This window comes from Convolutriloba macropyga, chromosome 13, assembly GCF_964194025.1.
Source record: "Convolutriloba macropyga chromosome 13, txConMacr16.3, whole genome shotgun sequence".
Taxonomy (NCBI): Eukaryota; Metazoa; Xenacoelomorpha; order Acoela; family Convolutidae; genus Convolutriloba; species Convolutriloba macropyga.
In genome coordinates, this window is record NC_134480.1 from 28578128 (window position 1) to 28590989 (window position 12862).

Consider the following 12862-nt stretch of genomic DNA (forward strand, 5'->3'; position numbering starts at 1 on the left):
CTCTATAATCGGCACTCTGTTCCCCTCCCCCTAACCCTTATACAACAGTTAAAATGAAATTTAATAACAAGATGAAACATGACTTCATGCTGCACAAGCAAGGTTTAAAAACGTATTGCAAAGCACACATTTTATTCTTTTTGCCAATAAAAACGTTTTTGAATTCAACAAACGAAAATACGCGCTTGAGCTAATAGAAACAAATGCCTCACAATTCAAAAATCAAGAACAAATTTTTGTGGCTACAATTTTCTGACAAACTCCTCCAAGTAATTAGCCAGTTTAACATAGCCATCTGGAGTGAGATGAACATTGTCCTGCGAAAACTCCGTAGCAGGCAGATCGGCAATTGCATAGTTCTTGAACGCTTTCTTTATTCGACCATTCAACAAATCAATTCCAGCCTTAGTACTCTTTCGATTTTTAACTGTCATGATATACGTTGTTCTGCCTTTTTCCTTACACCAGTCGATACACTGCTTTAATACCTGCTTGGTTTCCGCAATATGTTCGATTGGGTCATCTTGTCTGCGCGGATGCTGACTCACATCGTTCCCCCCAACTTGCAGAATTACAGTCTGGTATTTTTGAAGCACACCTTTATATCTCACCCAGCTGGAAGCATTCATTCCAGAGACTCCGAAAAAATGTAGACAGTCACTTTTTCGGGACATCTTCTTGATGTGGGAGTCGCCAGTGACAACTTTCGAATTCATCACTAAACAAAGAATAATAAAAAAATTCTATGATAAAATGATAAAGTAACAAAAAAATGAGCAATTATTATCCTCTGATAATAATAATAAAAAGCTCTATAATATTATAAGAAAAATTTAAAAAATAAACTAAAAAATGAGCATTAATTAACCCCTAAAGAGTAGTTCCCCTGATACCCGGGGCTGGGTGGTCCCACTTAGACCTGTGGTGGTGGTGGTCCCAGTTGACACTTGGTGGTGTCCCCTGATACCCGGGGCTGGGTGGTCCCAGTTATACGCTGGTACGTATGAACCACAATTGGGTTGTTTTAGAGAAAGTAACCAAAAAGAGCAAAAGCCCTTCTCGGAAACCGCACAATGAGTATTTTTTGAGCTCGAAATCTGACAACGTGTTAAGTACTTTTTTCGTAGATCACCTATATTCGAAATTATCTCTGCTTCAGAACCTACTAGGATTATGACACTCCTACTTGGACCCTCAATCCGTTTGAACAAGACCTTGACTAGACTGAAAGTCACTTTTCATGAAACTGCAAAAGAGTATTTTTTGAGCTCGAAATTTGACAACGTGTTAAGTACTTTTTTCGTAGATCACCTATATCCAAAATTATCTCTGCTTCAAAACCTACTAAGATTATGACACTCCTACTTAGGACCTTAATCCATTTGAACAAGTCCTTGACTAGTTTGAAAGTCACTTTTCATGAACCTGCACAAGAGTATTTTTTGAGATCGAAATCTGACAACGTGTTAAGTACTTTTTTCGTAGATCACCTATATACGATATTATCTCTGCTTCAGAACCTACTAGGATTTTGACACTCCTACTCAGACCCTCAATCTATTTGAACAAGTCCTTGACTAGACTGAAAGTCACTTTTCATGAAACTGCACAAGAGTATATTTTGAGCTCGAAATCTGACAACGTGTTAAGTACTTTTTTCGTAGATCACCTATATCCAATATTATCTCTGCTTCAGAACCTACCAGGATTATGAAACTCTTATTTAGACCCTCAATCCATTTGAACAAAACCTCGGCTAGACTGATAGTCTGTTTTCATGAAACCGCACAAGAGTATTTTTTGAGCTCGAAATTTGACAACGTGCTACGTACTTTTTTCGTAGATCACCAATATTCGATATTATCTCAGCTTCAGAACCTACTAGGATTATGAAACTCCTACTTGGACCCTCAATTCATTTGAAAGAGTCCTTGACTAGACTGAAAGTCACTTTTCATGAAACTGCACAAGAGTATTTTTTGAGCTCGAAATTTGACAGCGTTTTAAGTACTTTTTCGCAGATCACCTATATCCGATATTATCTCTGCTCCAGAATCTAATAAGATTATGACACTCCTACTTAGACTCTCATTTCATTTGAACAAGAACTTGACTAGAATGAAAGTCACTTTTCATGAAACTGCACAAGAGTATTTTTTGAGCTCGAAATTTGACAACGTGTTAAGTACTTTTTTCGTAGATCACCTATATCCGATATTATCTCTGCTTCAGAACCTACTAGGATTATGAAACTCCTACTTAGACCCTCAATCCATTTGAACAAGACCTTGACTAGAATGAAAGTCACTTTTCATGAAACTGCACAAGAGTATTTTTTGAGCTCGAAATTTGACAACGTGTTAAGTACTTTTTTCGTAGATCACCAATATTCGATATTATCTCAGCTTCAGAACCTACTAGGATTATGAAACTCCTACTTGGACCCTCAATTCATTTGAAAGAGTCCTTGACTAGACTGAAAGTCACTTTTCATGAAACTGCACAAGAGTATTTTTTGAGCTCGAAATTTGACAGCGTTTTAAGTACTTTTTCGCAGATCACCTATATCCGATATTATCTCTGCTCCAGAATCTAATAAGATTATGACACTCCTACTTAGACTCTCATTTCATTTGAACAAGAACTTGACTAGAATGAAAGTCACTTTTCATGAAACTGCACAAGAGTATTTTTTGAGCTCGAAATTTGACAACGTGTTAAGTACTTTTTTCGTAGATCACCTATATCCGATATTATCTCTGCTTCAGAACCTACTAGGATTATGAAACTCCTACTTAGACCCTCAATCCATTTGAACAAGACCTTGACTAGAATGAAAGTCACTTTTCATGAAACTGCACAAGAGTGTTTTTTGAGCTCGAAATTTGACAACGTGTTAAGTACTTTTTCGCAGATCAGCTATATCCGATATTCTCTCTGCTCCAGAATCGACTAGGATTATGACACTCCTACTTAGACTCTCAATCCATTTGAACAAGACCTTGACTAGAATGAAAGTCACTTTTCATGAAACTGCACAAGAGTATTTATTGAGCTCGAAATTTGACAACGTGTTAAGTACTTTTTTCGTAGATCACCTATATTCGATATTATCTCTGCTTCAAGACCTAATAGGATTATGACACTCCTACTTAGGACCTCATTCCATTTGAACAAGTCCTTGACTAGACTGAAAGTCACTTTTCTTGAAACTGCACAACACTATTTTGTGAGCTCGAAATTTGACAACGTGTTAAGTACTTTTTTCGTAGATCACCTATATCCGATATTATCTCCTCTTCAGAACCCACTAGGATTATGAAACTCCTACTGAGACCCTCAACCCATTTGAACAAGTCCTTGACTAGACTGAAAGTCACTTTTCATGAAACTGCACAAGAGTATTTTTTGAGCTCGAAATTTGACAACGTGTTCAGTTATTTTTCGCAGATCACCTATATCCAATATTATCTCTGCCTCAAAACCTACTAGGATTATGACACTCCTACTTAGAACCTCAATCCATTTGAACAAGTCCTTGACTAGACTGAAAGTTTCTTTTCATGAAACTGCACAATAGTATTTTTTGAGCTCGAAGTTTGACAACGTGTTAAGTCCTTTTTCGCAGATCACCTATATCCGATATTATCTCTGCTCCAGAATCTACTAGGATTATGACACTCCAACTTAGACTCTCAATCCATTTGAACAAGACCTTGACTAGAATGAAAGTCACTTTTCATGAAACTGCACAAGAGTATTTTTTGAGCTCGAAATTTGACAACGTGTTAAGTAGTTTTTTTGTAGATCACCTATATTCAATACTATCTCTGCTTCAGAACCCACTAGGATTATGAAACTCCTACTTAGACCCTCAATCCATTTGAACGAGTCCTTGACTAGACTGAAAGTCACTTTTCATGAAACTGCACAAGAGTATTTTTTGAGCTCGAAATTTGACAACGTGTTCAGTTATTTTTCGCAGATCACCTATATCCAATATTATCTCTGCCTCAAAACCTACTAGGATTATGACACTCCTGCTTAGACCCTCAATCCTTTTGAACAAGTCCTTGACTAGACTGAAAGTCACTTTTCTTGAAACTGCACAACAGTATTTTGTGAGCTCGAAATCTGACAACGTGTTAAGTACTTTTTTCGTAGATCACCTATATCCGATATTATCTCTGCTTCAAAACCTAATAAGATTATGAAACTCCTACTTAGACCCTCAATCCATTTGAACAAGTCCTCTGCTAGACTGATAGTCAGTTTTCATGAAACCAAACAAGAGTATTTTTTGAGCTCGAAATTTGACAACGTGCTAAGTACTTTTTTCTTAGATCACCTATATCCAATTTTATCTCTGCCTCAAAACCTACTAGGATTATGACACTCCTACTTAGGACCTCAATCCATTTGAACAAGTCCTTGACTAGACTGAAAGTCACTTTTCATGAAACTGCTCAAGTGTATTTTTTGAGCTCGAAATTTGACAACGTGTTCAGTACTTTTTCGCAGATCACCTATATCCGATATTATCTCTGCTCCAGAATCTACTACGATTATGACACTCCTACTTAGACTCTCAATCCATTTGAACAAGATCTTGACTAGATTGAAAGTCACTTTTCATGAAACTGCACAAGAGTTTTTTTTGAGCTCGAAATTTGACAACGTGTTAAGTACTTTTTTCGTAGATCACCTATATTCGATATTATCTCTGCTTCAAAACCTAATAGGATTATGACAATCCCACTTAGGACCTCAATCCATTTGAACAAGTCCTTGACTAGAATGAAAGTCACTTTTCATGAAACTGCACAAGAGTGTTTTTTGAGCTCGAAATTTGACAACGTGTTAAGTACTTTTTTCGTAGATCACCTATATTCGATATTATCTCTGCTTCAGAACCTACTAGGATTATGACACTCCTACTTAGACCCTCAATCCATTTGAACAAGTCCTTGACTAGACTGAAAGTCATTTTTCATGAAACTGCACAAGAGTGTTTTGTTAGCTCGAAATCTGACAACGTGTTAAGTACTTTTTTCGTAGATCACCTACATTCGATATTATCTCTGCTTCAAAACCTAATAGGATTATGACAATCCCACTTAGGACCTCAATCCATTTGAACAAGTCCTTGACTAGATTGAAAATCACTTTTCATGAAACTGCACAAGAGTTTTTTTTGAGCTCAAATTTTGACAACGTGTTAAGTACTTTTTCGCAGATCACCTATATCCGATATTATCTCTGCTCCAGAATCTACTAGGATTATGAAACTCCTACTTAGACTCTCAATCCATTTGAACAAGACCTTGACTAGAATGAAAGTCACTTTTCATGAAACTGCACAAGAGTGTTTTTTGAGCTCGAAATTTGACAACGTGTTAAGTACTTTTTTCGTAGATAACCTATATTCGATATTATCTCTGCTTCAGAACCTACTAGGATTATGACACTCCTACTTAGACCCTCAATCCATTTGAATAAGTCCTTGACTAGACTGAAAGTCATTTTTAATGAAACTGCACAAGAGTATTTTTTGAGCTCGAAATTTGACAACGTGTTCAGTAATTTTTTGCAGATCACCTATATCCGATATTATCTCTGCTCCAGAATCTACTAGGATTATGACACTCCTACTTAGACTCTCAACCCATTTGAACAAGACCTTGACTAGAATGAATGTCACTTTTCATGAAACTGCACAAGAGTATTTTTTGAGCTCGAAATTTGACAACGTGTTAAGTACTTTTTTCGTAGATCACCTATATTCGATATTATCTCTGCTTCAGAACCTACCAAGATTATGACACTCCTACATAGATCCTCAATCCATTTGAACAAGTCCTTGACTAGACTGAAAGTAACTTTTCATGAAACTGCACAAGAGTATTTTGTGAGCTCGAAATCTGACAACGTTTTAAGTACTTTTTTCGTAGATCACCTATATTCGATATTATCTCTGCTTCAAAACCTAATAGGATTATGACACTCCTACTTAGGACCTCAATCCATTTGAACAAGTCCTTGACTAGAATGAAAGTCACTTTTCATGAAACTGCACAAGAGTATTTTTTGAGCTCGAAATTTGACAACGTGTTAAGTACTTTTTCGCAGATCACCTATATCCGATACAATCTCTGCTCCAGAATCTACTAGGATTATGACACTCCTACTTAAACTCTCAACCCATTTGAACAAGACCTTGACTAGACTGAAAGTCACTTTTCATGAAACTGCACAAGAGTATTTTGTGAGCTCGAAATCTGACAACGTTTTAAGTACTTTTTTCGTAGATCACCTATATTCGATATTATCTCTGCTTCAGAACCTACTAGGATTATGACACTCCTACTTAGACCCTCAATCCATTTGAACAAGTCCTTGACTAGACTGAAAGTCATTTTTCATGAAACTGCACAAGAGTATTTTGTTAGCTCGAAATCTGACAACGTGATAAGTACTTTTTTCGTAGATCACCTATATTCGATATTATCTCTGCTTCAAAACCTAATAGGATTATGACACTCCTACTTAGGACCTCATTCCATTTGAACAAGACCTTGACTAGAATGAAAATCACTTTTCATGAAACTGCACAAGAGTATTTTTTGAGCTCGAATTTTGACAACGTGTTAAGTACTTTTTCGCAGATCACCTATATCCGATATTATCTCTGCTCCAGAATCTACTAGGATTATGAAACTCCTACTTAGACTCTCAATCCATTTGAACAAGAGCTTGACTAGAATGAGAGTCACTTTTCATGAAACTGCACAAGAGTGTTTTTTGAGCTCGAAATTTGACAACGTGTTAAGTACTTTTTTCGTAGATCACCTATATTCGATATTATCTCTGCTTCAGAACCTACTAGGATTATGAAACTCCTACTTAGACTCTCAATCCATTTGAACAAGACCTTGACTAGAATGAAAGTCACTTTTCATGAAACTGCACAAGAGTGTTTTTTGAGCTCGAAATTTGACAACGTGTTAAGTACTTTTTTCGTAGATCACCTATATTTGATATTATCTCTGCTTCAGAACCTACTAGGATTATGACACTCCTACTTAGACCCTCAATCCATTTGAACAAGTCCTTGACTAGACTGAAAGTCATTTTTCATGAAACTGCACAAGAGTATTTTGTTAGCTCGAAATCTGACAACGTGTTAAGTACTTTTTTCGTAGATCACCTATATTCGATATTATCTCTGCTTCAAAACCTAATAGGATGATGACAGTCCCACTTAGGACCTCAATCCATTTGAACAAGTCCTTGACTAGAATGAAAGTCACTTTTCGTGAAACTGCACAAGAGTGTTTTTTGAGCTCGAAATTTGACAACGTAATAAGTACTTTTTTCGTAGATCACCTATATTCGATATTATCTCTGCTTCAGAACCTACTAGGATTATGACACTCCTACTTAGACCCTCAATCCATTTGAACAAGTCCTTGACTAGACTGAAATTCATTTTTCATGAAACTGCACAAGAGTATTTTGTTAGCTCGAAATCTGACAACGTGTTAAGTACTTTTTTCGTAGATCACCTATATTCGATATTATCTCTGCTTCGAAACCTAATAGGATTATGACAATCCCACTTAGAACCTCAATCCATTTGAACAAGTCCTTGACTAGATTGAAAATCACTTTTCATGAAACTGCACAAGAGTATTTTTTGAGCTCGAATTTTGACAACGTGTTAAGTACTTTTTCGCAGATCACCTATATCCGATATTATCTCTGCTCCAGAATCTACTAGGATTATGAAACTCCTACTTAGACTCTCAATCCATTTGAACAAGACCTTGACTAGAATGAAAGTCACTTTTCATGAAACTGCACAAGAGTGTTTTTTGAGCTCGAAATTTGACAACGTGTTAAGTACTTTTTTCGTAGATCACCTATATTCGATATTATCTCTGCTTCAGAACCTACCAAGATTATGACACTCCTACTTAGATCCTCAATCCATTTGAACAAGTCTTTGACTAGACTGAAAGTCACTTTTCATGAAACTGCACAAGAGTATTTTGTGAGCCCGAAATCTGACAACGTTTTAAGTACTTTTTTCGTAGATCACCTATATTCGATATTATCTCTGCTTCAAAACCTAATAGGATTATGACACTCCTACTTAGGACCTCAATCCATTTGAACAAGTCCTTGACTAGAATGAAAGTCACTTTTCATGAAACTGCACAAGAGTATTTTTTGAGCTCGAAATTTGACAACGTGTTAAGTACTTTTTCGTAGATCACCTTTATTCGATATTATCTCTGCTTCATAACCTACTAGGATTATGACACTCCTACTTAGACCCTCAATCCATTTGAACAAGTCCTTGACTAGACTGTAAGTCATTTTTCATGAAACTGCACAATAGTATTTTGTTAGCTCGAAATCTGACAACGTGTTAAGTACTTTTTTCGTAGATCACCTATATTCGATATTATCTCTGCTTCAAAACCTAATAGGATTATGACAATCCCACTTAGGACCTCAATCCATTTGAACAAGTCCTTGACTAGATTGAAAATCACTTTTCATGAAACTGCACAAGAGTATTTTGTGAGCCCGAAATCTGACAACGTTTTAAGTACTTTTTTCGTAGATCACCTATATTCGATATTATCTCTGCTTCAAAACCTAATAGGATTATGACACTCCTACTTAGGACCTCAATCCATTTGAACAAGTCCTTGACTAGAATGAAAGTCACTTTTCATGAAACTGCACAAGAGTATTTTTTGAGCTCGAATTTTGACGACGTGTTAAGTACTTTTTCGCAGATCACCTATATCCGATATTATCTCTGCTCCAGAATCTACTAGGATTATGAAACTCCTACTTAGACTCTCAATCCATTTGAACAAGACCTTGACTAGAATGAAAGTCACTTTTCATGAAACTGCACAAGAGTGTTTTTTGAGCTCGAAATTTGACAACGTGTTAAGTACTTTTTTCGTAGATCACCTATATTCGATATTATCTCTGCTTCAGAACCTACCAAGATTATGACACTCCTACTTAGATCCTCAATCCATTTGAACAAGTACTTGACTAGACTGAAAGTCACTTTTCATGAAACTGCACAAGAGTATTTTGTGAGCCCGAAATCTGACAACGTTTTAAGTACTTTTTTCGTAGATCACCTATATTCGATATTATCTCTGCTTCAAAACCTAATAGGATTATGACACTCCTACTTAGGACCTCAATCCATTTGAACAAGTCCTTGACTAGAATGAAAGTCACTTTTCATGAAACTGCACAAGAGTATTTTTTGAGCTCGAAATTTGACAACGTGTTAAGTACTTTTTCGTAGATCACCTATATTCGATATTATCTCTGCTTCATAACCTACTAGGATTATGACACTCCTACTTAGACCCTCAATCCATTTGAACAAGTCCTTGACTAGACTGAAAGTCATTTTTCATGAAACTGCACAATAGTATTTTGTTAGCTCGAAATCTGACAACGTGTTAAGTACTTTTTTCGTAGATCACCTATATTTGATATTATCTCTGCTTCAAAACCTAATAGGATTATGACAATCCCACTTAGGACCTCAATCCATTTGAACAAGTCCTTGACTAGATTGAAAATCACTTTTCAAGAAACTGCACAAGAGTATTTTTTGAGCTCGAATTTTGACGACGTGTTAAGTACTTTTTCGCAGATCACCTATATCCGATATTATCTCTGCTCCAGAATCTACTAGGATTATGAAACTCCTACTTAGACTCTCAATCCATTTGAACAAGACCTTGACTAGAATGAAAGTCACTTTTCATGAAACTGCACAAGAGTGTTTTTTGAGCTCGAAATTTGACAACGTGTTAAGTACTTTTTTCGTAGATCACCTATATTCGATATTATCTCTGCTTCAGAACCTACCAAGATTATGACACTCCTACTTAGATCCTCAATCAATTTGAACCAGTCCTTGACTAGACTGAAAGTCACTTTTCATGAAACTGCACAAGAGTATTTTGTGAGCTCGAAATCTGACAACGTTTTAAGTACTTTTTTCGTAGATCACCTATATTCGATATTATCTCTGCTTCAAAACCTAATAGGATTATGACACTCCTACTTAGGACCTTAATCCATTTGAACAAGTCCTTGACTAGAATGAAAGTCACTTTTCATGAAACTGCACAAGAGTATTTTTTGAGCTCGAAATTTGACAACGTGTTAAGTACTTTTTCGCAGATCACCTATATCCGATACAATCTCTGCTCCAGAATCTACTAGGATTATGACACTCCTATTTAAACTCTCAACCCATTTGAACAAGACCTTGACTAGAATGAAAGTCACTTTTCATGAAACTGCACAGGAGTATTTTTTGAGCTCGAAATTTGACAACGTGTTAAGTACTTTTTTCGTAGATCACCTATATTCGATATTATCTCTGCTTCAGAACCTACTAGGATTATGACATTCCTACTTAGACCCTCAATCCATTTGAACAAGTCCTTGACTAGACTGAAAGTCACTTTTCATGAAACTGCACAAGAGTATTTTGTGAGCTCGAAATCTGACAACGTGTTAAGTACTTTTTTCGTAGATCACCTATATTCGATATTATCTCTGCTTCAAAACCTAATAGGATTATGACACTCCTACTTAGGACCTCATTCCATTTGAACAAGACCTTGACTAGAATGATAGTCACTTTTCATGAAACTGCACAAGAGTAATTTTTGAGCTCGAAATTTGACAACGTGTTAAGTACTTTTTTCGTAGATCACCTATATCCGATATTATCTCTGCTTCAGAACCTACTAGGGTTATGAAACTCCTACTTAGACCCTCAATTCATTTGAACAAGTCTTCGGCTAGACTGATAGTCAGTTTTCATGAAACCAAACAAGAGTATTTTTTGAGCTCGAAATTTGACAGCGTGCTAAGTACTTTTTTGGTAGATCACCTATATCCAAAATTATCTCTGCCTCAAAACCTACTAGGATTATGACATTCCTACTTAGGACCTCAATCCATTTGAACAAGTTCTTGACTAGACTGAAAGTCACTTTTCATGAAACTGCACAAGAGTATTTTTTGAGCTCGAAATTTGACAACGTGTTCAGTACTTTTTCGCAGATCACCTATATCCGATATTATCTCTGCTCCAGAATCTACTAGGATTATGACACTCCGACTTAGACTCTTAATCCATTTGAACAAGACCTTGACTAGAATGAAAGTCACTTTTCATGAAACTGCACAAGAGTATTTTTTGAGCTCGAAATTTGACAACGTGTTAAATACTTTTTTCGTAGATCACCTATATTCGATATTATCTCTGCTTCAGAACCTACCAAGATTATGACACTCCTACTTAGATCCTCAATCCATTTGAACAAGTCCTTGACTAGACTGAAAGTCACTTTTCATGAAACTGCACAAGAGTATTTTGTGAGCTCGAAATCTGACAACGTTTTAAGTACTTTTTTCGTAGATCACCTATATTCGATATTATCTCTGCTTCAAAACCTAATAGGATTATGACACTCCTACTTAGGACCTCAATCCATTTGAACAAGTCCTTGACTAGAATGAAAGTCACTTTTCATGAAACTGCACAAGAGTATTTTTTGAGCTCGAAATTTGACAACGTGTTAAGTTTTTTTTCGCAGATCACCTATATCCGATACAATCTCTGCTCCAGAATCTACTAGGATTATGACACTCCTACTTAAACTCTCAACCCATTTGAACAAGACCTTGACTAGAATGAAAGTCACTTTTCATGAAACTGCACAATAGTATTTATTGAGCTCGAAATTTGACAACGTTTTAAGTACTTTTTTCGTAGATCACCTATATTCGATATTATCTCTGCTTCAAAACCTAATAGGATTATGACACTCCTACTTAGGACCTCAATCCATTTGAACAAGTCCTTGACTAGAATGAAAGTCACTTTTCATGAAACTGCACAAGAGTATTTTTTGAGCTCGAAATTTGACAACGTGTTAAGTACTTTTTCGCAGATCACCTATATCCGATACAATCTCTGCTCCAGAATCTACTAGGATTATGACACTCCTACTTAAACTCTCAACCCATTTGAACAAGACCTTGACTAGAATGAAGGTCACTTTTCATGAAACTGCACAAGAGTATTTTTTGAGCTCGAAATTTGACAACGTGTTCAGTACTTTTTCGCAGATCACCTATATCCGATATTATCTCTGCTCCAGAATCTACTAGGATTATGACACTCCTACTTAGACTCTTAATCCATTTGAACAAGACCTTGACTAGAATGAAAGTCACTTTTCATGAAACTGCACAAGAGTATTTTTTGAGCTCGAAATTTGACAACGTGTTAAGTACTTTTTCGCAGATCACCTATATCCGATACAATCTCTGCTCCAGAATCTACTAGGATTATGACACTCCTATTTAAACTCTCAACCCATTTGAACAAGACCTTGACTAGAATGAAAGTCACTTTTCATGAAACTGCACAAGAGTATTTTTTGAGCTCGAAATTTGACAACGTGTTAAGTACTTTTTTCGTAGATCACCTATATTCGATATTATCTCTACTTCAGAACCTACTAGGATTATGACATTCCTACTTAGACCCTCAATCCATTTGAACAAGTCCTTGACTAGACTGAAAGTCACTTTTCATGAAACTGCACAAGAGTATTTTGTGAGCTCGAAATCTGACAACGTGTTAAGTACTTTTTTCGTAGATCACCTATATTCGATATTATCTCTGCTTCAAAACCTAATAGGATTATGACACTCCTACTTTGGACCTCATTCCATTTGAACAAGACCTTGACTAGAATGATAGTCACTTTTCATGAAACTG